We start from the raw sequence: 27,124 nt of genomic DNA on the forward strand, positions 1-27,124 counted from the left end.
TTTGGGGGGATTTCCTCCCTGCACGCTGAAGCTGAGTGCCGTCATTAGATGCACCTGAGACCCGGGGGCGGCGGCGCCGTGTGCGACTCACTATTGGGCAATAGGTGAGTGGGGATACCATATAAGCCAGCAACTATGCAGACATGACATGCACAATTATCTTTTTCTCCCTTGAGAAAGCCGAAGACGCGAAAACTACGTCGGGACGTGTGTGATACTAAGGACGGGCTCACCACATAGGTATGTGTCAGGCATTCTATATGTGTTAAACTGGACTGGGAACTTGGCACTATGCACTTTAGGTCTATTTAGACTAGGGCTTATATATTTGGGATGCCCATATGCTATGACACATTCTATATGATCCCAGAAGCCTGTATACTATTTCCTGTATCACTTTTTTGTGCTATGTACTTGGGTACTCATCCTTTCCTCTTAATGAATACGACATTTTGATATTTTCTGTGTTTTTAATAATAAAATTTGTAAATTTTTCTAAACACTTTTTGTGAGAGTGGTGTGTTTGGGTACTTGGTACCCGGTTGTTAGATTATGATAGGTTAACACACCCCTATATTTAATGCTTTGATGGATAAACCTTCCTTGCTGGAGGTTCCTACATATTTAGCATTATTATGTTTTTGGACAGCTTTGTATTTGACTTACACCTACATGTAGTAAAACTCGGCCCCACACAAGTTAAAGATTTCGATTTTCCTTTGGACACTATTCATAGAAAATTTTCTTGTGTTCACTATAAATGTCGTCTTGTCAATGGTGAAAGTCTTGAATGCAATTGGCTAATGTATTCTATTCAGAAAAATTCAGTTTTTTGTTTTTGCTGCACGTTGTTTCCAGACTCATCACTTCAACTAGGAATCATCAAACGCTCAGCCTTAGGTACTGATGGTGTAAATGACTGGAAAAACATATCTGCTATTTTAGCCAGCCACGAAAAAAGCAAAGATCACATGATTAGCTTTCAAAAATGGAAGGAACTCGAAAATAGACTTAAGATGAACAAGACCATTGACGAAGAACACTTACGCAAAATTGAAGAGCAAGAAAAATGCTGGCATCAAATTTTAGAAAGGTTGATAGCTCTAGTGAGGGTACTAGGTACGCAAAACTTAGCATTCCGTGGATCAAATGATGCATTGTTTGCATCTAATAATGGGAACTTTTTGAAATTTGTGGAGTATTTGGCTATGTTCGATCCCGTCATGTGTGAGCACATTCGGAAAATCCGGGACAAAAGATTCATGCACATTATTTGGGAAAAACAATATAGAATGAGATGATTCAACTGCTAAGTAATGGTATTCAGGAAAACTGCAAAATACTTTTCTGTAGTGCTGGATTGTACTGCAGACGTGTCTCATGTTGAGCAAATTACTATCACTGTTCGGTTTGTTTCCACATCAGAAGACAAAAAGTTTGAAATTAAAGAGCACTTCTTGGGATTCATTCCTGTTTCTGATACAAATGGAGGTGGTTTGACAGCCGCTGTCCTGAACAAATTTGAAGAACTGTCGATCTCTGTGGACAACTTACGAGGGCAAGGCTACGACAATGGGAGCAACATGAAGGGAAAAAACATTGGACTACAAAGACGTATTTTGGACATAAACCCACGTGCATTCTTTGTGCCTTGCAGCTCCCATTCTCTAAACTTAGTCGTCAACGATGCACCTAAATGTTGTTTTGGAGCGACAACTTTTTTCCTGTTAGTTCAAAATCTCTACATATTTTTCTCTTCGTCAACTCAGCGTTGGGAAGTACTTGTGCATCATTTGCCATCTCTGACTCTAAAACCTCTAAGCGAAACAAGGTGGGAAAGTAGAATTGATGCTCTGGCCCCCTCCGTTACCAATTGAGCGAAGTCCATGATGCCCTAATGGACATAGCAGAAAATATTAGTCTCACAGGAAGCTCTGGAAATGTCTCCCGGCTAGAAGCTCAAGGTCTTGCTAAACAAGTTGGAACCTTTTCTTTTGTTACATCTGTTCTACTATGGTTCAACATTTTGTACGAAATCAATTTGACAAGTATGTTACTTCAGTCACAAGAATTCGATTTAGCTGTTGCTTCTCAACACCTTGACAAAACAAAGAAATATCTGCAGTCATTAAGAAGCGATGAAGAGTTTGAGAAGCTGTTAGTTGATGCGAGGGAAATCGTAGAAGAGCTTGGCATACCAGCTAATTTTGAGTCAAGTTCTGCGCCAAAACGTTTAAAGAAAAAAAACAGACAGTTCTCTTATGAAAGGAAAGATGAGCCCATAAGAGATGAGAAACAGAGTTTCAAAATTAACTTTTACGTTGCGATCTTAGATACTGCTATAAATTCAGTTGATGAGCGGTTCACTCAGCTGAAAGGAATGGAAATGAAATTTGGATTTTTGTACCACATCCGTTCACTTGAGGGAAAACCAAGCAAATTTGTTCTGGATAAGTGTAAAGCTCTGGAAAAGTCTCTTACACACAACGAAGTAAAAGACATCAATGCCATAGAGCTATGTGGTGAACTGCAGGCAATGTCAAGACGTGTTCCAGAAGATTCATCACCAAAAGACGTTCTTGAACTTTTGCTTAAATCTGACTTGAAAGAAAGTGTCCCCAACCTGGTGGTGGCTCTAAGAATTCTTTTGACTCTGCCTGTGTCCGCGGCCTCAGGAGAGAGAAGCTTCTCAAAACTAAAGCTAATTAAAACATATTTAAGGGCAAATATGACGCAAGAGAGGTTGGTTGGGTTGGCAACAATTTCGATAGAATCTGAAATTGCTAAACAAATTAATCTCGGTGACTTAGTGTCATCCTTTTCAAAACAAAAGCCAAGGAAACAAAAATTTTAATTACCTATGCTCGCTTTTGTTTTGAGTTATTGATTACTTTGTATATATTTGTCCTATACAACTTCTCAGAAGATTAAAGAGTTAGGAGAGAGTTAATTATTCATTGTTGTTGTGGTTTATTTTGCTCCTAAATTTATATCCCAAGTTTTCATCTACTGCCAAGAATAGTAGGGGCGCAACAAAATAGTTTCGTCTAGGGCGCCGTAATCTCTCGGGCCGGCCCTGCATGTCACCGCCATTGCCACTAGATGCCTGCAGTGCTTAAGTGCCATTTTCTCTGGAGGTGGAAACAAGGAGACCAGTGAGATATTAAATGCAGTGCTGCGGAGGATCATTGGGGAAATCAGTAGATGAGAATTTATTTATTTTTTGTTATATTTTTTTAAAGGGAATCTGTCACCAGGTTTTTGATATCTAATCTGAGAGCATCATGATTTAATGATTTATAGGCAGAGACTCTGATTCCAGTGATGTATCACTTACTAGGTTGTTCAGTGTAGTTTTGATAAAAATTGCTGTTTTATCAGCAGGAGATTCTCACTAGAGGACTAGTAAACCTGCTGCCATGTAGACCGCTATAGTCATGAGCTCTGTATAACCCCTCTGTACATCATCAGAAAGCTGCCAATCAGTGGTGGAGGTGAGGTTATACTGTGCTCAGCATTCAGGGACCTGATAGATCTGCAGTGAATAAAACAGTGATTTTATCAAAATGACAGCAAACAGCCATGTGATAAATGATCTCTGCCCCTACATTTTGCTGTTTTCTGATTGGGTAGCCAAACCCTGATTACAAATTTCCTTTAACCCCTTTATGACATCGATGGTAATAATCTGTCCATGTGCCCTGGGCCTATTTGACCAGGGACGGATTACTACGTTGGAGCGATCATGACAACTAGGGTTGAGCGAAACGGATCGAACAAATTCAAAAATCACCGACTTTAGGCAAAGTTGGGTTTCATGAAACCCGACCCGATCCTAGTGTGGGATCGGCCATGAGGTTGCCGATCTGCTCGCAAAAGTCGCATTTCGTATGACGCTTTCAGCGCCATTTTTCAGCCAATGAAGGAAGACGCAGAATGTGGGCAGCGTGATGACATAGGTCTCGGTCCCCACCATCTTAGAGAAGGGCATGACAGTGATTGGCTTGCTTTCTGCGGCATCACAGGGGCTATAAAGGGGCATGCACGCCGAGCGCCATCTTACTTCTGCTGATCTTAGCATAGGGAGAGGTTGCTGCAGCTTCATCAGAAGAAGGGATATAGTTAGGGAGGGAAGATTAACCCCCAAACTGCTTGTGCTGCAGCGATTTCCACTGTCTAACACCACCATTTGTTTGCAGGGACAGTGGAGGCTATATTTTTGTGCATCAACTCTGTAGCTTATTAGGCTGCCTTTTATTATTATTATTATTATTATTATTATTATTTATTGTTATAGCGCCATTTATTCCATGGCGCTTTACATGTGAGGAGGGGTATACATAATAAAAACAAGTACAATAATCTTAAACAATACAAGTCATAACTGGTACGGGAGGAATGAGGACCCTGCCCGCGAAGGCTCACAATCTACAAGGGATGGGTGAGAATACAGTAGGTGAGGGTAGAGATGGCCATGCAGCGGTTTGGTCGATCAGTGGTTACTGCAGGTTGTAGGCTTGTCTGAAGAGGTGGGTCTTCAGGTTCTTTTTGAAGGTTTCGATGGTAGGTGAGAGTCTGATGTGTTGTGGTAGAGGGTTTCAGAGTAGGGGTGATACACGAGAGAAATCTTGTATACGATTGTGGGAAGAGGAGATAAGAGGGGAGTAGAGTAGGAGATCTTGTGAGGATCGGAGGTTGCGGGTAGGTAAGTACCGGGAGACGAGGTCACAGATGTATGGAGGAGACAGGTTGTGGATGGCTTTGTACGTCATGGTTAGGGTTTTGTAGTGGAGTCTCTGGGCAATGGGGAGCCAGTGAAGGGATTGACAGAGGGGAGAGGGCGGGGAATAGCGGGGGGACAGGTGGATTAGTCGGGCAGCAGAGTTTAGAATAGATTGGAGGGGTGCGAGAGTGTTAGAGGGGAGGCCACAGAGCAGGAGGTTGCAGTAGTCAAGGCGAGAGATGATGAGGGCATGGACTAGGGTTTTTGCAGATTCATGGTTGAGGAATGAACGGATTCGTGAAATATTTTTGAGTTGAAAGCGGCAGGAAGTGGAAAGGGCTTGGATATGTGGTTTGAAGGAGAGATCAGCGTCAAGGATTACCACGAGGCAGCGAGCTTGTGGGACTGGGGAGGGTGGGCAGCCGTTTACTGTAATGGATAGGTTTGTTGGGGAGGTCGTGTGAGATGGGGAAAGATGATGAAGTCTGTTTTGTCCATGTTAAGTTTTAGAAATCTAGTGGAGAAGAAGGATGAAATAGCAGACAGACATTGAGGGATTCTAGTTAGAAGGGAGGTGATATCTGGTCCAGAGATGTAGATCTGTGTCGTCAGCGTAGAGGTGATACTGAAAGCCATGAGATTCTATGAGCTGTCCCAGGCCAAAGGTGTAAATGGAGAAGAGCAAGGGCCCAGGGACTGAATCTTGTGGGACTCCGACAGATAGAGGGCGAGGTGAGGAGGTGGTGTGTGAGTGGGAGACGCTGAATGTCCGGTCTGTTAGGTATGATGAGATCCAGGATAGGGCCAAGTCTGCGATGCCAAGGGATGAGAGGGTTTGTAATAATAGGGAATGGTCCACTGTGTCAAAGGCAGCCGACAGGTCGAGGAGGAGGAGGACAGAGTGGTGTCGCTTGCTCTTGGCGGTTAAGAGGTCATTGGTGACTTTAGTTAGGGCAGTTTCGGTGGAATGATGTGACCGGAAGCCAGATTGTAGGCGGTCAAAGAGGGAGCAAGAAGAGAGATGGGAGGACAGTTCAAGGTAAATGTGTTGTTCCAGTAGTTTGGAGGCATAGGGGAGAAGAGATATAGGGCGATAGCTAGATACAGAGGATGGGTCAAGAGAGGGCTTTTTGAGGATAGGTGTGATGGAGGCATGTTTAAAGCTTGAGGGGAAAACACCAGTTGTTAGTGATAGTTTGAAGAGATGGGTTAGGGTTGGGATGAAGACTGTGGTGAGGTTTGGAATGAGGTGGGATGGGAGTGGGTCAAGTGCACAGGTGGTGAGATGCGATCTTGAGAGTAGAGTGGAGAGTTGATCTTCTGTAATGGTGGAGAAGTTGGTTTTGGAGGTGGAGGGCTGGGAAATCGGGAGGAAGGGCTCTGGGGGTTGTTGACCAAAACTGTCTCTAATGCTATCAATCTTCTGCTTGAAAAATGAGGCAAAGTCTTCAGCGGAGATAAGTGGGGAGGGAGGAGGTGCTGGGGGACGGAGGAGAGAATTGAAGGTGTTGAATAACTGTTTAGGGTTGTGAGAGAGAGAGGATATGAGAGATGAGAAGTACGTTTGTTTAGCTGTGGCGAGTGTGGTCTTGAAAGTAGTGAGGGACTGTTTGAATGCGATGAAGTGCTCGTTAGAGTGGGATCTTTTCCATCTGCGCTCAGCAGCCCTGGAAGCTCGCCTCAGTTCTTTGGTCAGGCTGGTGTGCCAGGGCTGTCTGTTGATTTTGCGAGCTTTGGTATGTGTAAGTGGGGCAGCAGATTCCAAAGCTACAGCTATTGTGGTGTTATATAGAGCAGCAGTGTCATCCGCATTGTGTATGGAACTTATGCCTGTGAGGGGGAGGAGGGATTCAGAGAATGAATGTAGGTCAAGATGTTTAAGATTTCTGCGAGGGTGTGAAAGTTTGTGGGGTGGGGATTGTAGACATGGAGTGGAGAGAGATGAGAATGTGAGAACGTTGTGGTCAGAGAGTGGAAGAGGTGAGTTAGAGAGGTTAGATAGAGAGCAGAGGCGGGTGAAGATGAGGTCCAGTGTGTGACCGTCTTTGTGAGTGGCTGCAGAGGACCATTGAGTGAGGCCGAAGGAGGAAGTGAGAGTTAGAAGTTTAGTGGCAGCTGAGAGGGAAGTGTCAATGGGGATGTTGAAGTCGCCCATGATGATAGTGGGAATGTCTGCAGAAAGGAAATGAAGTAGCCAGGTGCTGAAGTGGTCAAAGAAGGTGGTGGCTGGCCCTGGGGGGCGGTAAATGACAGCCAGTTGGAGGTTGGTGGGGGAGTAGATGCGCATAGAGTGCACCTCAAAGGAAGGGAGGGTAACAGAGGGTGGCAGTGGGATTGGGGTGAAGGAGCAGTTATCTGACAGGAGAAAACCAACTCCTCCACCATGTTTGCTGCTGGGGCGGGGTGTGTGGAAAAGGTGGAAGCCACCGTAAGAGAGTGCAGCAGGGGAGACTGTGTCAGAAGGGGTGAGCCAGGTTTCGGTGATGGCGAGGAAGGAAAGTTTGGTAGTAACAAAGAGATCATGGATGTAGGAGAGCTTGTTGCAGACAGAGCGAGCGTTCCACAGAGCTCCTGTTAGTGGGACTGGGGAGGCGGGGGCTGGGCGAATGGGTATAAGGTTAGAGAGGTTACGGAAGTTTGTGCTAGAGCATGGATGGCAGGTAGAACTGACTGTGGGAATATGGTGAGGAGGACCAGGATTTGGAGAGATATCACCAGCAGTAAGAAGGAGCAGAGAAAGTGTTAGCAAGTGGGAGCAGGAGAGGGCATGAGGGGGCTGTCTGTGCTTGGAGACAGAGGATTGTATGTTAAGGAACAGTTCTGTGGAGGAGGTGAGGTGGATGGGGAGGATTGAAGAGGAGATGAACAGCCTTATAAGGCTCCCTGATAGCTGCATTGCTGTTTGCACGCTGCTGTGCAAACCAACTGCTTTTTTAAAAGCAAAAATCGTGTTGCTCCTTTCTGCACAGTTATCTTGTTTATTTGTCCACACTTTTGTGTGCAGCAGTCCTTTTAATTACTGCCATACTTGTCCTGAGATCATTGTAGGGAGATTGAAATTGTACTACAGTCCTTGTATTCTTTCATATATCTTCCAGCCACTTTCTGCCACTTACATTGTGTTGTTATATACGCAGGGCCTGAGTTTTGGTTCAGTCTCCCCAAAAAAAAGTGAGATTCAAATTCTCACAAAGTGGATATACTGCAGTCCTGTTAGTTTGTCGTATATCAGCCAGCCACTTTCTGCCACTTACATTGTGTTGTTACATACACTGGGCCTAAGTTGTGGTTCAGTCTCCCCAAAAAAAGTGAGATTCAAATTCTCACAAAGTGGATATATTTCAGTCCTGTTAGTTTGTCGTATGTCAGCCAGCCACTTTCTGCCACTTAGATTGCGTTGTTATATACACTGGGCCTAAGTTGTGGTTCAGTCTCCCCAAAAAAAGTGAGATTCAAATTCTCACAAAGTGGATATACTTCAGTCCTGTTAGTTTGTCGTATGTCAGCCAGCCACTTTCTGCCACTTAAATTGTGTTGTTTTATACACTGGGCCTGAGTTTTGGTTCAGTCTCCCCCAAAAAAAGTGAGATTCAAATTCTCACAAAGTGGATATATTTCAGTCCTGTTAATTTGTCGTATATCAGCCAGGCACTTTCTGCCACTTACATTGTGTTGTTTTATGCACAGGGCCTGAGTTTTGGTTCAGTCTCCCCCAAAAAAAGGGAAATTTCAATTCTCAACAAGTTTATATACACCTTCTACCTTGTTTTACAGTACCATATAACGGTTGTTATTTAGGTTAGATTTTCCAAAAAATGAGGAAGTCTCGTGGAAGAGCCCGTGGGCGGTGGTTGCCAGCTGGTACTGCATCTGATGGTAGTGGCAAAAGCACAATAGCACCTAAGGCTGGAGGTGTTGAGCCAGCGTCATCATCTGGCTACACAAGGCCTCGAAGGCTCCCCTATCTGGGAGTAGGAAGACAGCTTTTAAAGCCGGAGCAACAAGAAAAAGTTTTGGCTTTCCTTGCTGACCAAGTCTCTAGCTTTTTCGCCTCCTCTTCAGAAAGTTACAAATATAAAAGCAGAGTCGTCAGTGGATGCTCCCAGTCAGGAACAAGACGTTTCCTTGTGTCCTTCACCCAAACCAAAAGTGAAGGATGCGTCAGGCGACACTACAGGTTACTCCATGGCAGGGCCAGCGTCAGCACCCGGCGCACCTGGGCAAATGCTGGGGCCCTGGCAAGACAGGGGGGCCCATTCAGGGCCGGCGTTAGGGGCAGGCTGCCCGCATGCGGCCCCTGAGGCAGGCATCTGCGGCCCGAGGTGCACGCTAGAAGAGAGGAGGCAGCACGGAGCTCTGGGACTTTCGCAGCTGCTGGAGAGCCCGCGGTGCACGCTAGAAGAGAGGAGGCGGCACAGAGCTCTGGGACTTTCGCAGCTGCTGGAGAGCCACCCACAATGTGTCGCCATGGATACACAGAGTGACTTCCGACCATCCAGTGCCCGGAGAATGAGACGCGCATCACCAAACAGGAAGTGTGCAGCACCTGCCACCTGGAGCAAAGGATTGCCGGGGGGGATGCAGAGCCTGGCTGGGAGGACAAGGTATGGGCTCTTATATACTGCGTGGGCTGTGTTATATACTACGTGGGCTTCTATATGCTACGTGGGCTGCTATTTACTACGTGGGCTGCTATATACTACGTGGGCTGCTATATACTATTGTGGGCTGCTATATACTACATGGGCTGTGTTATATACTTTGTGGGCTGTGTTATATACTACGTGGGCTGCTATATACTACGTGGGCAGTGCTGTATACTACTATGTGGGCAGTGCTGTATACTACTGTGCGGGCTGTGCTATATACTACTATGTGGGCAGTGCTGTATACTACTGTGTGGGCTGTGCTATATACTACTATGTGGGCAGTGCTGTATACTACTATGTGGACAGTGCTGTATAATACTGTGTGGGCTGTGCTATATACTACTATGTGAGCAGTGCTGTATACTACTATGTGGGCAGTGCTGTATACTACTGTGTGGGCTGTGCTATATACTACTGTGTGGGCTGTGCTATATACTACTGGGTGGGCTGTGCTGTATACTACTGTGTGGGCTGTGCTGTATACTACTGTGTGGGCAGTGCTGTATACTACCCACGAAAATCTTGAGCCAGCCCTACCCGCTCACAACTTTAGCCAAATGACCCCCAGTTTTCAATGCCTAACTATTATTATAAAGTAAATTAAGATTACATAGTAACATAGTAACATAGTTAGTAAGGCCGAAAAAAGACATTTGTCCATCCAGTTCAGCCTATATTCCATCATAATAAATCCCCAGATCTACGTCCTTCTACAGAACCTAATTGTATGATACAATATTGTTCTGCTCCAGGAAGACATCCAGGCCTCTCTTGAACCCCTCGACTGAGTTCGCCATCACCACCTCCTCAGGCAAGCAATTCCAGATTCTCACTGCCCTAACAGTAAAGAATCCTCTTCTATGTTGGTGGAAAAACCTTCTCTCCTCCAGACGCAAAGAATGCCCCCTTGTGCCCGTCACCTTCCTTGGTATAAACAGATCCTCAGCGAGATATTTGTATTGTCCCCTTATATACTTATACATGGTTATTAGATCGCCCCTCAGTCGTCTTTTTTCTAGACTAAATAATCCTAATTTCGCTAATCTATCTGGGTATTGTAGTTCTCCCATCCCCTTTATTAATTTTGTTGCCCTCCTTTGTACTCTCTCTAGTTCCATTATATCCTTCCTGAGCACCGGTGCCCAAAACTGGACACAGTACTCCATGTGCGGTCTAACTAGGGATTTGTACAGAGGCAGTATAATGCTCTCATCATGTGTATCCAGACCTCTTTTAATGCACCCCATGATCCTGTTTGCCTTGGCAGCTGCTGCCTGGCACTGGCTGCTCCAGGTAAGTTTATCATTAACTAGGATCCCCAAGTCCTTCTCCCTGTCAGATTTACCCAGTGGTTTCCCATTCAGTGTGTAATGGTGACATTGATTCCTTCTTCCCATGTGTATAACCTTACATTTATCATTGTTAAACCTCATCTGCCACCTTTCAGCCCAAGTTTCCAACTTATCCAGATCCATCTGTAGCAGAATACTATCTTCTCTTGTATTAACTGCTTTACATAGTTTTGTATCATCTGCAAATATCGATATTTTACTGTGTAAACCTTCTACCAGATCATTAATGAATATGTTGAAGAGAACAGGTCCCAATACTGACCCCTGCGGTACCCCACTGGTCACAGCGACCCAGTTAGAGACTATACCATTTATAACCACCCTCTGCTTTCTATCAATAAGCCAGTTACTAACCCATTTACACACAATTTCCCCCAGACCAAGCATTCTCATTTTGTGTACCAACCTCTTGTGCGGCACGGTATCAAACGCTTTGGAAAAATCGAGATATACCACGTCCAATGACTCACCGTGGTCCAGCCTATAGCTTACCTCTTCATAAAAACTGATTAGATTGGTTTGACAGGAGCGATTTCTCATAAACCCATGCTGATATGGAGTTAAACAGTTATTCTCATTGAGATAATCCAGAATAACATCCCTCAGAAACCCTTCAAATATTTTACCAACAATAGAGGTTAGACTTACTGGCCTATAATTTCCAGGTTCACTTTTAGAGCCCTTTTTGAATATTGGCACCACATTTGCTATGCGCCAATCCTGCGGAACAGACCCTGTCGCTATAGAGTCCCTAAAAATAAGAAATAATGGTTTATCTATTACATTACTTAGTTCTCTTAGTACTCGTGGGTGTATGCCATCCGGACCCGGAGATTTATCTATTTTAATCTTATTTAGCCGGTTTCGCACCTCTTCTTGGGTTAGATTGGTGACCCTTAATATAGGGTTTTCATTGTTTCTTGGGATTTCACCTAGCATTTCATTTTCCACCGTGAATACCGTGGAGAAGAAGGTGTTTAATATGTTAGCTTTTTCCTCGTCATCTACAACCATTCTTTCCTCACTATTTTTTAAGGGGCCTACATTTTCAGTTTTTATTCTTTTACTATTGATATAGTTGAAGAACAGTGTGGGATTAGTTTTACTCTCCTTAGCAATGTGCTTCTCTGTTTCCTTTTTGGCAGCTTTAATTAGTTTTTTAGATAAAGTATTTTTCTCCCTATAGTTTTTAGAGCTTCAATGGTGCCATCCTGCTTTAGTAGTGCAAATGCTTTCTTTTTACTGTTAATTGCCTGTCTTACTTCTTTGTTTAGCCACATTGGGTTTTTCCTATTTCTAGTCCTTTTATTCCCACAAGGTATAAACCGCTTACACTGCCTATTTAGGATGTTCTTAAACATTTCCCATTTATTATCTGTATTCTTATTTCTGAGGATATTGTCCCAGTCTACCAGATTAAGGTAGATTGACAAGCTTAAGTAATAAGAATTGTTGTTTTTGGCATTAAAATGGGCACTGTAGGTGTTTTCCTGTCCTCCACTCACTGCCGACTTTGATTCCCCATTAACTTGCATTGGGTTTCGTGTTTCAGTCAGCCCCCGACTTTTCGCAATAATCGGCCGATTTCACCCGACCTGACTTTTGACAAAGTCGGGTTTCGCGAAACCCGACTCGATCCGAAAAAAGTAAAAGTCGCTCAACTCTACTCATGAGCATCTGGTCATTTAGATCTACCTGAGATATCCATGTACTTTGTTTTGTATTCATTCCTGTGGTTCTGAGATTTCACTAAGTAGGGATTTACACTTTATTAAACATTTGCTCTTTATTACAGTTAGATTTATTTTTGTCATATATATTACTTACCTGTGGACTCCCCTACTGGGAGGCTAAATTGTGATACATAATATCATAATATACCCTTGATCTTGTATTGGAAGCATACAAATTGCCTTTTCCAATAATGGTATACATATACAAGTCCGACCACTAGGTGGCAACTTTATACTTTTGTTCTTATGTGTGTGACTTTTATTGCATTTTTTTCTCCACATGGGTCTTTTAAATAGGATTAATTATTTTCCTAATGTTTATTGAAATTAACATTTCTTTGGAATGACAAAACGTTTATACTTAGCTGTCTTCTCTGAAACATGACTTATTTTTAGTTGTTTTTATTTGTCTTGTGTGATTTGTATTTTCAATAAAGGAAAAATTTGTTTATGAATGGGAGTGTATTCATTGGCTTTATATGGGTTCTTCTAAGGAGCTGCCTAGCACTCTCAAAATCAAAATTGTAGAGGCCCACAAAGCAGCAGAAGGCTATAAGAAAATGGCATTTTCAAGTTGCCTGTTCCTTAGTTCAAAATGTTTTTAAGAAATGGCAGTTAATAGAAACAGTGGAGGTCAAGACCAAGCAAAATTTCAGTGAGAACTGCTCTTAGGATTCTTGGGGAGGCAAACCAGAACCCCGCTTACCTGCAAAAAACCTTCAGAAAGATTTAGCAGACTCTGGAGTTGTGGTACGTTGTTTTACTGTTCAGAGACACCTGCACAATTATGGACTTCATAAAAGAGTCATCAGGAGAAAACCTCTGCTGCGTCCTCACTATAAAATACGTCCTCACTATAAAATTCAACATCAGAAGTATGCAAAAGAACATCTCTACAAGCCTGATGCATTTTAGAAACCGGTTCTGTGGACCAATGAGGTTAAAATAGAACTGTTTGGTCACAATGATCAAAGGTACTGTATGTGTGGAGGTTAAAATGACACAGCATTTCAGAAAAATAACATCTCGCCAACCATTGACCATGGGGTGGATCAATCTTGCTTTGGGGTTGTGTTGCAGCCAATGGAAAGGGGAACATTTCATGGGTAGAGGGAAGAATGGATTCAATAAAAGTTCAGCAAATTCTTAATGCAAACATAACACCATCTGTAAAAAAAAGCTGAAGTTGAAAAGAGGATGGCTTCTACAAATGGATAATGATCCTAAACACACGTCAAAATTCACAATAGTCTACCTTACAAGGCACAAGCTGAAGGTTCTAAATGGCCCTCACAGTAGCTTGATCTGAACATCATTGAAAATCTGTGGCTTGACCTGAAAATAGCAGTGCATGCAAGACTACCCAGGAATCTCACACAACTGGTAGAATTTTCCAAGGAAAAATGGATGAAAATTCCAAAAACAAGAATTAAAATACTCCAGGCTTGCTAAAATATGTGTTTACAAGATGTGATACTTGAAAAAGTAGGTGCTAACCATGCAGGGTACCCAAACTTTTGCATTGGCTCATTTTTCTTTTTGCTCTCTTTAAAATGTAAAAAATTAAAAAAAATTCCTAAAATACAAAGTAAATGTGTCATCTTTAACTTTAGTCCTTTTAGATATAAGTTCATCTTCCATTTACTTTTGATCTGGGGTGCCCAAACCTTTCCATGCCATTGTACAGTATGAGCCCTTATATAGCCCCCTTACATACAATATGGGCCCTCACATAGCCCTCCTATATACAGACACATCCCAAACACATTCACACATGTTTAAAAAAAATACATACTCACCTTGATCTACATACTCACCTTGGTCTTGACACTGACCTTGATGTATAGACACCTGGCGCTCTGCTCTGGTCTTAGCTGTGTGCACTAATGCTCCCTACAGAAGATGATGTAGTGACATCATCAAGTGTGCTGCCTCAGTTGCATATGCTGAATAATGGAAGGACGAGCGGAGAGCTCCATCCTACACCAGTGTATTCACTACTATCTGCATCCTGAAATCTGGGAACCGGGATCATGGTGTGGTCCTTTGCCAGTGGTTTTAGCTTTTCAGTTGTCCATACTTTGCCCACGTCTGCTTTAGATAAGGGGTCTCCAAGCTTAGGGCATGTCTGGGTCAGCCACACTGGAGGAAGAGTTGTCTTCGGCAACACAAGAACCTTAAGTCATGTGAGCATGATGTAACCAAAGATTTTCTTTGGATACTGCCCTGATTATGCAAAATTGGTATTATTCTAAGACAGTGTACAATGAAAGATGAGATTCCCCAGCGGTGTGCACCATTTGTGATTGGAGACTGCCACCTACTGCTCAAACAGAACCCAGCGGATCTAGAAGAGGAGTATCGCAGGATGGATTCAAAGGGAGCACCAGATCAGGTGACATCTTTCTCTGATATAAAAAACTGGAGTGACAAGGCGGGAGTCAGTTTGGCGCCAGTAAGTGAGACAAGCAGGATGTGTGCTGAGAAAGATGCCACGACAGAGTCACCAGTATGGCCCAGGGGTTATTGTGCACAAGTGATAAGTACCCAGGCAACGATCGTCGAGACCCGCGAGCCAGGCTATGCTTGTCATGTCCTGAGACCTAGACCTGCGTTGGTCAAGACCCACAAGCGAGACTATGCCTGTCAAGACCCAAGGTCCAGCCCTCACCTGTCCTGGCCTGACAGTCGACCATTTCAGATCAACTACTGAAGACCAAGTGCAGACTCCAATCCAGAAGTGGATGTTCACTGCGATGCTCAGGAGGTGCAAGAGAGCTGGGTCGTTACTTCTTATACTGACATACACTACAGGGTTTGATCGAGGGTGGTGCAGGGATCAGTCAGTTTGAGGAAGGCAAAGAAAGCTTTAATTGACTTTGTTAGAAAGACTTGCATTCTATCGGGAAAAGCCGGTGACCCCAGTTAGAGCCTGTAAAGTACCTTCACACATAACGATATTGTTAACGATATCATTGCATTTTGTGATGTAGCAACGATATCGTTAATGAAATCGTTATGTGTGACAGCGACCAACGATCAGGCCCCTGCTGGGAGATCGTTGGTCACTGAACAAAGTCCAGAACTTTATTTCGTCGCTGGATCTCCCGCGGACATCGCTGGATCGGCGTGTGTGACACCGATCCAGCGATGTCTTCACTGGTAACCAGGGTAAACATCGGGTAACTAAGCGCAGGGCCGCGCTTAGTAACCCGATGTTTACCCTGGTTACCATCCTAAAAGTAAAAAAACAAACAGTACATACTTACCTACCTCTGTCTGTCCCTGGCGCTGGGCTCTGCACTCCTCCTGTACTGGCTGTGAGCGTCGTTCAGCCGGAAAGCAGAGCGGTGACGTCACCGCTCTGCTTTCCGGCCGCTGTGCTCACACAGACAGTACAGGAGGAGTGCAGAGCAGAGCGCCGGGGACAGACAGCGGTAGGTAAGTATGTACTGTTTGTTTTTTTTACTTTAAGGATGGTAAACATCGGGTTACTAAGCGCGGCCCTGCGCTTAGTTACCCGATGTTTACCCTGGTTACCGGCATCGTTGGTCGCTGGAGAGCGGTCTGTGTGACAGCTCTCCAGCGACCAAACAGCGACGCTGCAGCGATCCGGATCGTTGTCGGTATCGCTGCAGCGTCGCTTAATGTGAAGGGGCCTGTAACTTGAGTAGAACCATATTAATAGCACCTTAATCCCTGAGAAGGAAACACCCATTGGGAATAAGCTAGATAGGGAAAAAGATTTCTGCTGTACAAGTTATTTTGTGCTTGATGTCAACTTTGCTGATATTGTATTCCGACAAATTTTGTTCTCACACGATTTACTTTCTATTCAAAACTATCTCTCCCTATATCTGTGTTAAGGAGAATAAACTGTTAAGTTGGTTACTTCCATCTTGTTCCTATCTGTGTGTTGCATCCCAGTAACTTGCTTATATTCTCAAGGCGGTATGTTTTTTTAAAAACTGGTGGCCCAGCAAATAACCATCCCGCTATACCTGACACTGTGTAGGGTCTCGCAAGAGGCCTCTTTGGTAATGAGGGCCCATGGTAATTAAACAGTCTCCCCCACCACCTCTCTACTTCACTACCAACACAGGCTCAGCCTGGGCCCCCAAAATATCCTCCAGTGATCCAGTCTAATGCTGCGTGTTGAGTTTGGCTAGGGCAGCTCTCTCCTCTCTCTTGCCTTTTTCAGCTTGCTTACCCTCCGCTTTCTCCTTCTTGACTTCTTTCATTTGTTTTCAGTCTGTCTTCTTTCTTCATGCTTCTTCTTTGTGAGTCACTAGAGTGGTGATTAGATAGATTAGTCACTACTAAATTGCAGTGTTTGGAGTGGAGAGATGACCACTGTGTATTTATTCTATTGATTATTTTATATTGTCAGCTTTTTTTATTATTTTTTAAAGCTCAGTAAACAAAATCCACAACAAAATCAATACAATTTAGTACATATTTGTCACAGGGATTTTCTTTTGTTTTTCTCTCCATTTGCTGTGGGAATGTTCTACAGCTAATCCCATGTGTGTGGATATACCTTTAGAAGATTCTGCCATTGGTAAGCTTAATACTTTAACCAGGTTTCAAATTTACACAGCACACATGTTCCCTCTTACTTTTAATCCAATTGGATTAAGAGCCATTAAAAACTGAGAGTCAAGATCCAAGTTACAGTCATTAATTAGCTCTTGCGTCCTTTACCTTTTCTGTTTTATCACCCTTAATGTTTCTAACCCAAAGCCTGAAAGAAATGAAAAATTGAAATTACTTTCTTCCCAGAGGTTACTTCATTGCCTAAACCTCCAAAGAATTTTTATCTAGCATCTTATCCACAACAAGGGGGCCATGCTATTTCCTCTAAAGAGGGTCAACATGTCAAACAGCGGGAATACAGAGACACTTGTTTGCCTTTTTCCTGGTGAGAGGCCTGTTTTTTCAGTAGACAGACCATCAAATACAAGGAGAGCCATGTGAAAGGGAAAGAAAGAATTCCAAAATGTCATCATGCAGCATTATGCATACAATCCTAAGTTATAGTTTCAGCAGAAGTATGAATCGTAAAACGGAGGCTTGTTGTGGTGTCAAGTCTGTGCTATTCAAACTGTGACTTATTATTAACATGCCTAAAAGTAAAGGAAAGTGCCTAACATGCAATAATAATAATGGAAATGGAGAAGCAGTGATCAGTGCTAGCTCAAGTCATTAAAGGTAACCTATCATGTCGTTCGAATATTGTCTGCCCACATTATTGAATGATTTCCAAGAGGAAATTAACTTTATTCCTCCAGAGAGCCGTTGGCTTTCAGTCATATAGGCGTGCGCAGAGTGTCTACAGTCACCGCTCACAATATTGTGTGGCGTGTATAAGCACTCACCCGCACTTTGATTTACAGCCCACCCTGAGCAGATACACTACATAGATGCAGATCGAGCTGTGAATCAAAGTGCTAGGGCGTGCTAACAGCTACCATTCACAGTACAGTGCTCGCCTCTATGACTGAAAGTCGGCGGGTCCCAGGAGGACAAAGTTGGAATACTTTTATTCGGCAGATTAACCCTATATCTATGGGTTAATAGCATTTGAGGATAAATCAGGTTCCCTTTAAACCAATTATGACAACTCAAAATGAATTCCCTAATGGCATAGCTACAGGACATGCAGTGGCGTAACTAGAAAGTTATGGGCCCCGATGCGAACTTTCAAATGCCTCCCCCCCAACCATGCAAAAATATTTTCCACCCAAATTCAGATTTTCCCTATTCATTTCGCACACTATAGCTTTATTGCAAAGTTGTATAGTGTGACCTCAGTGGCGTAACTATCCGGTGCCCCATCCTGGTACTGTATATATCTGTCCCCCGTACTGCCATTGTTATGTAATTTATAAAAGAAAATAAACCATTATACTCATCAGGGGCTTACATAGAAGTCATGGGGATCCATATAAAAAGTATAATCCACCCCCATAGTACTCCTTATAATATAATGCACCCCCATAGTCCTCTATATAATATACTGCAAAGTTCATAGTCATCCACATAGTATAATACACTCTCCATAGTCATCCGTATAGTATAATACACTCTCCATTGTCCTACATATAGTACAATAGTATAATACACTCCCCATAGTCCTCCATATATTAAAATACACTCCTCATAGTGCTCCATATAATGGAATACACTGCTCAGTCCTTCATATAGTCTGCTACACTCCTCAGTCCTCCATATAGTATAATACACTGCTCATAGTGCTCCATATAGTATAATGCACCCCTCATAGTCCTCCATATAGTATAATACACTCCTCAGTCCTCCATTTAGTATTATACACTCCTCATAGTCCTCCGTATATTAAAATACACTGCTCAGTCCTCCATATAGTATAATACACTCCTCATAGTGCTCCATATAGTATAATGCACCGCCATCGTCATCCAAGTCATACAATTCACTTCTCATAGTATAATGCACCCCATAGTATTTCATATAGTATAATGTATTCCCCATAGTCCTCAATACAGTATAACGCAGCCCACATATAGTATAATGCAGCCACCCCACAGAGTATAATGCAGCCACCCCACAAAAGTATAATGCAGCCCCACCATACAATATAACGTAACTCCCATAGAATATAATGCAGCCCCCCTCATAGTATAATGCAGCCCCTCCATACAGGTGCAGTGAGAAAGTGAGAAAGACACTGGAAAATGGTGACTATGGGGCAGGGGAGAAGGACACAAGGGGGCTAGGGGAGACAGGCACAATGGTGACACAGGGGGGCTAGGGAGCAAGGAAGACAGGCACAAGGGGACACATGCGAGCTAGGAAGCAGGGGAGAAGGGCACAAGGGGACTAGTGGGCAAGGGGGACTGACACAAGGGCACACACGGGGACAAGGGACACAAGCACAAGGGGACAAAGGAGACAGGCACAAGGGGACACACAGGGACTAGTGGGCAAGGGAGACTGACACAAGGCTACACACGGGAACAAGGGACACAAGCACAAGGGGACTCATGGGGACCAGGAAGAAGAGGAGAAGGGCACAAGGGGACACACAGGGACTAGGGGGCAGGGGAGACAGGCATAAGAGGACACAAGGGGACTCCGAGGGCAGAGTAGATAGGGACGCAAGTAGACAGAGTTGCAAGGGGACAGGGGAAGACGGGGAGACTTGGGAGCAGGGAAGAAGGGGGCACAGGGATTACGAGGACAGGGTAGATGGGGAACACACAGTGAGAAAGGGGACAGGGGAGACTTGAGAGCAGGGCAGATGGGTCACATGGGGACAAGGGGCTGGGAATGCATGGGGGATCAGGAGGACTCAGGGCATGGGAGATGGGGAGCATTGGGGGACCAGGGGAGGAGTGACAAGGCGCATATGGGGGCCTGGAGGAGCACAATGACCTGAACCTGGGGACCTACGAGGACATGGGGCATGGGAGAGCGGGGAGGAAATGGGGCTGGTGTCACAGGGGGCCGGGGACGCTGTGGGCCGAAGACGGCGACACACGGGCAGCAGATACACCTCAATGCCGCCAGTCCCATACACCTCCATGTTCATCACTGGATCCTCCACATGGCTGAGCGGCTGTGGCATGCCCCTCCTAGGCGGATCGGTACACGTGCCCCGCGCTAGATCCAGAGCCGAATGTTCCTCAGACCCAGCAGCCACCACAGGCTCTGCCAATATGGTGGCCGCCATCACCTGTGCAGATGCTGCACTGCCTGGGTCCTGCAGAGAGCGGGTGCGCGATGAAGTGATGTCATCACGCACCCACAGTGTCAGAGGCAGAGGGTAATGATGGGAGAGGGAGCGTCAGTTGACGCTCTCTCCTCCATCATTGCTTTGAACTGTACCGGCGTCTTAGACGCCAGTATAGTTCAATGCGGCGGCGGGGGGAGTCGGGAGCCTTTGACCTGCCGGGTCCCTGACCTGCCAGGCCCAGTTGCAGCGGCGACCACTGCGACCGTGGTAGTTACGCCCCTGCCTCACACACACACACACACACACACACACTACAGATCACACACACACACTACAGATCACACACACACTACAGATCACACACACACACACTACAGATCACACACACACACTACAGATTACACACACACTACAGATCACACACACAAATACTGCAGATCACACACACACACACTACAGATCACACACACTACAGATCACACACACGCACACACTACAGATCACACACACACATACTACAGATCACACACACACTACAGATCACACACACACTACAGATCACACACACACACACACTACAGATCACACACACACACACTACAGATCACACACACACACTGCAGATCACACACATACATACTACAGATCACACACATACCACAGATCACACATACACATGCATGGGGGATCAGAAGGACTCAGGGCATGGGAGATGGGGAGCATTGGGGGACCAGGGGAGGAGTGACAAGGCGCATATGGGGTACTGGAGGAGCACAATGACCTGAACCTGGGGACCTGCGAGGACATGGGGGATGGGAGAGCAGGGAGGAAATGGGGCTGGTGTCACAGGGGGCCGGGGACACTGGGGGCCGAAGACGGCGACACACGGGCAGCAGACACACCTCAATGCCGCCAGTCCCATACACCTCCATGTTCATCCCTGGATCCTCCACATGGCTGAGAGGCTGTGGCATGCCCCTCCTAGGCGGATCGGTACACGTGCCCCCCGCTAGATCCAGAGCCGAATGTTCCTCAGACCCAGCAGCCACCACAGGCTCTGCCAATATGGTGGCCGCCATCACCTGTGCAGATGCTGCACTGCCTGGGTCCTGCAGAGAGCGGGTGCGCGATGAAGTGATGTCATCACGCACCCGCAGTGTCAGAGGCAGAGGGTAATGATGGGAGAGGGAGCGTCAGCTGACGCTCTCTCCTCCATCATTGCTTTGAACTGTACCGGCGTCTTAGACGTCAGTATAGTTCAATGCGGCGGCGGGGGGAGTCGGGTGCCTTTGACCTGCCGGGTCCCTGACCTGCCAGGCCCAGTTGCAGCGGCGACCACTGTGACCGTGGTAGTTATGCCCCTGCCTCACACACACACACACACACTACAGATCACACACACACACTACAGATCACACACACACTACAGATCACACACACACACACACTACAGATCACACACACTACAGATTACACACACACTACAGATCACACACACAAATACTACAGATCACACACACACAGTACAGATCACACACACTACAGATCACACACACGCACACACTACAGATCACACACACATACTACAGATCACACACACACTACAGATCACACACACACACTACAGATCACACACGCACACACACTACAGATCACACACACACACTACAGATCACACACACACACACTACAGATCACACACACACACTACAGATCACACAAACACACACACACACTACAGATCACACACACATACTACAGATCACACACATACCACAGATCACACATACACACGCACACACTACAGATCACACACACTACAGATCACACATACACACGCAAACACTACAGATCACACACACGCACACACTACAGATCACACACACATACTACAGATCACACACACACACTACAGATCACACACACTACAGATCACACACACATACTACAGATCACACACACACACTACAGATCACACACACACACGATACCAGCTCATACACAAATCGATCTCACACTCTCCTCTCTGGTACTGGGGAGGCTGATATAAACGTGCAGCTCCTCAGCTTCTCATACTTGCAGAAGCTCTGTCCCGCACCTCCCCCTCTCTTGCCTTCTGTCCCAGGGTTGCAGAGCAGGAGATGCTGTCTCACTGTGCTGACTGGAGCTGCTTCCTATCCCTCACATGCCCTGGCTGCCCCCTCCCCCTAGATACACCTCTGACTGTTGCCGTGAGGGAGAAATTTCCTGCACTGCAACATGGTGTCGAGTGCCTCGGACCCTCCGGGCCCCTGACCCGCTGGGCCTTGTCGCAGTGGCGACCCCTGCGACCGTGGTAATTACGCCCCTGAATACATGTGCCATTCTTATAGAGGTTTTTTCCTGACAATTGTAAAAATGTTGGAGTCTCAAAAACCACAATGGTTTTACACAATTCGACCTAATTGTTTTTTATACAAATATGTTATGTTATACATATATACATATATAAACAGTATACGGAGGTATAATTTCCCACCCTGTACACTACAGCTCATAAGAATTCACCCCGCCATTATGATAAAGATGATCTATCCTAATATTAGAGTAGACGACAACCCTTTTGGTTTTGATTGAGGCACAGTGTTCAGATGGGTATCTGAACAATATGACACCATAGGAGGAATGGTAACACCCAGTTCCCAATTTATGCACATAACAGTTCTTCTCTCAAAATTAGAATATCATCAAAATGTTAATTTATCTTAATTCTTCAATACAAAAAGTGAAAGTCATTATTTAGAGTCACTAGATGGTGGCCCGATTCTAACGTATCGAGTATTCTAGAATATGTAGGTAGTATATAGCACAGGCTACATACTATATTGCACAGTGATGTATTATATAACACAACCAACGTAGTATATAGCAGAGCTACGTAGTATATAACACAGCCACGTAGTATATAACATAGCCACGTAGTGTATTGCACAGCTACGTAGTGTATTGCACAGGCACGTAGTATATTGGTCAGCCACATAGTATATAGCAGAGCCACGTAGTATATAACATAGCCATGTCGTATATCGTAGTATATTGCACTGCCACGTAGTATATAACAAAGCCATGTAGTATATTGCACAGTCAACGTAGTATATAACAGAACCGACACAGCCACATAGTATATTGCACAGCTACGTAGTATATAGCACAGAGCATGTAGTATATTGCACAGCCATGCAGTACATTGGACAGTCACGTTGTATATTGCACAGTCATGTTGTATATTACCCAGCTACATTGTATATAGCACAGAGATGTAGTATATAACAGAGCCCACGCAGTATGTAACACAGCCCTCGTAGCATATAGCAATGTGGGCACTATGTGCGTGGTTAAAAAGTACTTAAAATAAAAAATAAACATATACTCACCTTCCGAAGACCCCTTGAAGTCCTGGCGCCTCTGTGCGGTGCACGCGGCAGCTTCTGGTCCCAGGGGTTAGTATGAGCGCAGGACCTGTGATGGCGTCGCGGTCACATGACCGTGAAGTCATGGCAGGTCCTTCTCGCATAGCATCCTTGGCACCGGAACCTGCCGCTTGCACTGCCGAGGACAGCAGGCGACGTCGGAGGGTGAGAATAACCTTTTTCTTTTTATTATTATTATTATTTGTAACATTAGATCGTTTTACTATTGATGCTGCATGTGCAGCATCAATAGTAAAAAGTTGGTCACATAGGGTTAATAGCAGCGTTAACGGAGTTCATTACACCGTGGTCCGTTAACTCTGGCATTAACCCTGTGTGAGCACTCAGCGCTGACTGCAGGGCAGTAAAGCAGCGGCCATTTCGCTGCCAGACTATGGCCGTCGCTGATTGGTCGTGGCAATGGTCGTGGGGGTTTTGCCACGACCAATCAGCGACTTGGATTTCCATGACAGACAGAGGCCGCGACCAATGAATATCCGTGACAGACTGACAGAAAGACAGACAGAAAGACAGACAGACAGACATATGGAAGTGACCCTTACACAATTATATAGTAGATTACAAACAGAGTGATCTATTTCAAGTGTTTATTTCTGTTAATGTTGATGATTATGGCTTACAGCCAATGAAAACCCAAAAGTCATTATCTCAGTAAATTGGAAAACTTTATAACACCAGCTTGAAAAATGATTTTAAAATCTGAAATGTTGGCCTACTGAAATGTATGTTCAGTAAATGCACTCAATACTTGGTTGGGGCTCCTTTTGCATCAATTACTGCATCAGTGCAGCGTGGCATAGAGGTGATCAGCCTGTGGCACTGCTGAGGTGTTATAGAAGCCCAGGTTGCAGCTCATCTGCATTGTTGGATCTAGTGTCTCGCGTCTTTCTCTTGACAATATCCCATAGATTCTCTATGGGGTTAAGGTCAGGCAAATTTGCTGGCCAATCAAGCACAGTGATACTGTTGTTTATAAACCAGGTATTGGTACTTTTGGCAGTGTGGACAGGTGCCAAGTCCTGCTGGAGAATGAAATTTCCATCTCCAAAACGCTTGTCGGCAGAGGGATGCATGAAGTGCCCTAAAACTTAATGGTTGACAACTGTGCTGAATTTGGCTTGATAAAATACAGTGAACCTATACTAGCAGATGACATGGCTCCCCAAACCATCACCGATTGTGAAAACTCCACACTAGACCTCAAGCAGTTGGATTTTGTGCCTCTCCACTCTTCCTCAAGACTCTGAGACGTTGATTTCCAAATGAAATGGAAAATTTACTTTCATCTGAAAACAACACCTTGGACCACTGATCAACAGTCCAGTTCTTTTTCTCCTTGACCCAGGTAAGACACTTCTGCCGTTGTCTATTGGTCATGAGTGGCTTGACAAAGGCCATTAATATTCTTTCATACAGCACTCTGTGAACAGCCAGCTTATTTAGCAATGACCTTTTGTGGCTTACCCATCTTGTGGAGTGTGTCAATGACTGCCTTCTGGACATCTGTGAAGTCAGCAGTCTTCCCCATGATTGTGGAGCCTACTGAAACAGACTAAGTGACCTTTTTAAATGCTTAGGAAGCTTTTGCAGGTGTTTTTTGTTAATTATTCTAAATGAGATAATGACTTTTGGGTTTTCATTGGCTGTAAGCCATAATCATCAACATTAACAGAAATAAACACTTGAAATAGATCACTCTGCTTGTAATGACTCTATATAATATAAGTTTAACATTTTGTATTGAAGAACTGAAATAAATTAACTTTTTGATGATATTCCAATATTGTGAGAAGCACTTGTATGTCCAGCATTAATAATAACACAAGCAGTTCCACAACACAGAGATCAGAGTTCTTTACAAATGTAATTTCATGGAAAATCCACTTTTTTCCAAAAGTGATATGTCAGGAGAGCTAACAGGACCTCTCTAACATTCAAAACCGGACTGTATGTACAATGTTACTCCCCTAGAGGCATTGCTTAAAAGGGGGGAATATCTCTGTACATATATAGCATATAGCAGAACCTGTACAATCATGCACAGGTTCCATATACAAGTCTAAGCAATATGTGTTAATCCTTATTGTGTGGGAATCTATATATATAATTGTCGAAGGGGTACTTCCGTCTGTCTGTCTTTCTGTCTATTGGCAACTTCCGTCACGGAAATCCCACGTCGCTGATTGGTCTCGCCAGCTGCCTGTCATGGCTGCCGTGACCAATCAGCGACGGGCACAGTCCGATTAGTCCCTCCCTAATCCCCTGCAGTCAGTCCCCGGCACCCGCATACTCCCCTCCACTCACCGCTCACACAGGGTTAATGCCAGCAGTAACGGGCCATGGGTACCGCACTCCGTATTTGCCCACACTGCTATATACTACGTGGCCAGTGTTATATACCACTTGGGCAGTGTTATATACCGCGTGGGCTGTGTTATACACTATGTGGCCAGTGTTATATACTATGTGGGCAGTGTTATATACCGTGTGGGCAGTGTTATATACCATGTGGGCTGCGTTATATACCGCGTGGCTGCTAAATACTATGTGGCCAGTGTTGGATACTATGTGGGCTGTGTTATGTACTGGGTAGCCTCTGCTATATATTACGTGGCCACTGTTATATACTGCATGGCCTGTGTTATATACTACGTCGCCTGTGTTATATACTGCGTGGCTGCTATATACTGCGTGGGCTGTGTTATATAATATTTGGGCTGTGTTATATACTGCGTGGCCTGTATTAACGCATCGGGTATTCTACAATATGTATGTATGTACGTATATAGCAGCCACATAGTATATAGCACAGGCCACGTAGTATTTGTTTGCTATATACTACATGGCTCCTATATACTACGTGGCCTGTGCTATATACTATGTGGCTGCTATATACATACATACTGTACATACATATATACATATTCTAGAATACCCGATGCATTAGAATCGGGCCACCATCTAGTAGCTCATAATTATCTATGCTCAGGCCATTGATTAATAAGCAACAGCAACCACACAAACTCAGCATAGCACAACTTTACTCATTCTTTGTGCTAATAAAATGACATTGAACAAATGAATCATCTTCCTGTAATACATGGGAAAAAATAATAAGCAGAAACCAGAACTAAATATTTAAGCTTTTCTGTAACTCAACACGTCCAGGATTCATTCTAGGAGACAAGCTTCATTTTAAGAAATCCGTAGTCCAAGAAGTTTAAGTAAAATAAGGACATAAACTGGGGAAAAGATACAGGGCCAATCACTCTTTGACCATCTTCATTGGTTTCTACAAAGTTGGGCACCTAGGCCCTGAAGCTCACACAAGAAGTCCCACTAGTTAACCCGTTTAGTGAACGCTGTATAAAAAGAAAAATCAAGGCAAAAATGATGCTTTGTGATCATGGCACCTAACAAAAAGTGGAATAAAACATAATCAGAAAGACAAATATAAATAAAAATGGTATTACTGAAAAC

General features: G+C 44.5%; 1 pseudogene; it reads left to right on the forward strand.

Moving 5' to 3' along the window:
* Positions 1-1,016: 1,016 nt before the first annotated feature.
* Positions 1,017-27,124, forward strand: part of LOC138674465 (zinc finger MYM-type protein 1-like) — a 60,771-nt pseudogene continuing 34,663 nt past the window's right edge.

Source organism: Ranitomeya imitator, chromosome 4 (genome assembly GCF_032444005.1).
Source record: "Ranitomeya imitator isolate aRanImi1 chromosome 4, aRanImi1.pri, whole genome shotgun sequence".
NCBI classification, from domain to species: domain Eukaryota; kingdom Metazoa; phylum Chordata; class Amphibia; order Anura; family Dendrobatidae; genus Ranitomeya; species Ranitomeya imitator.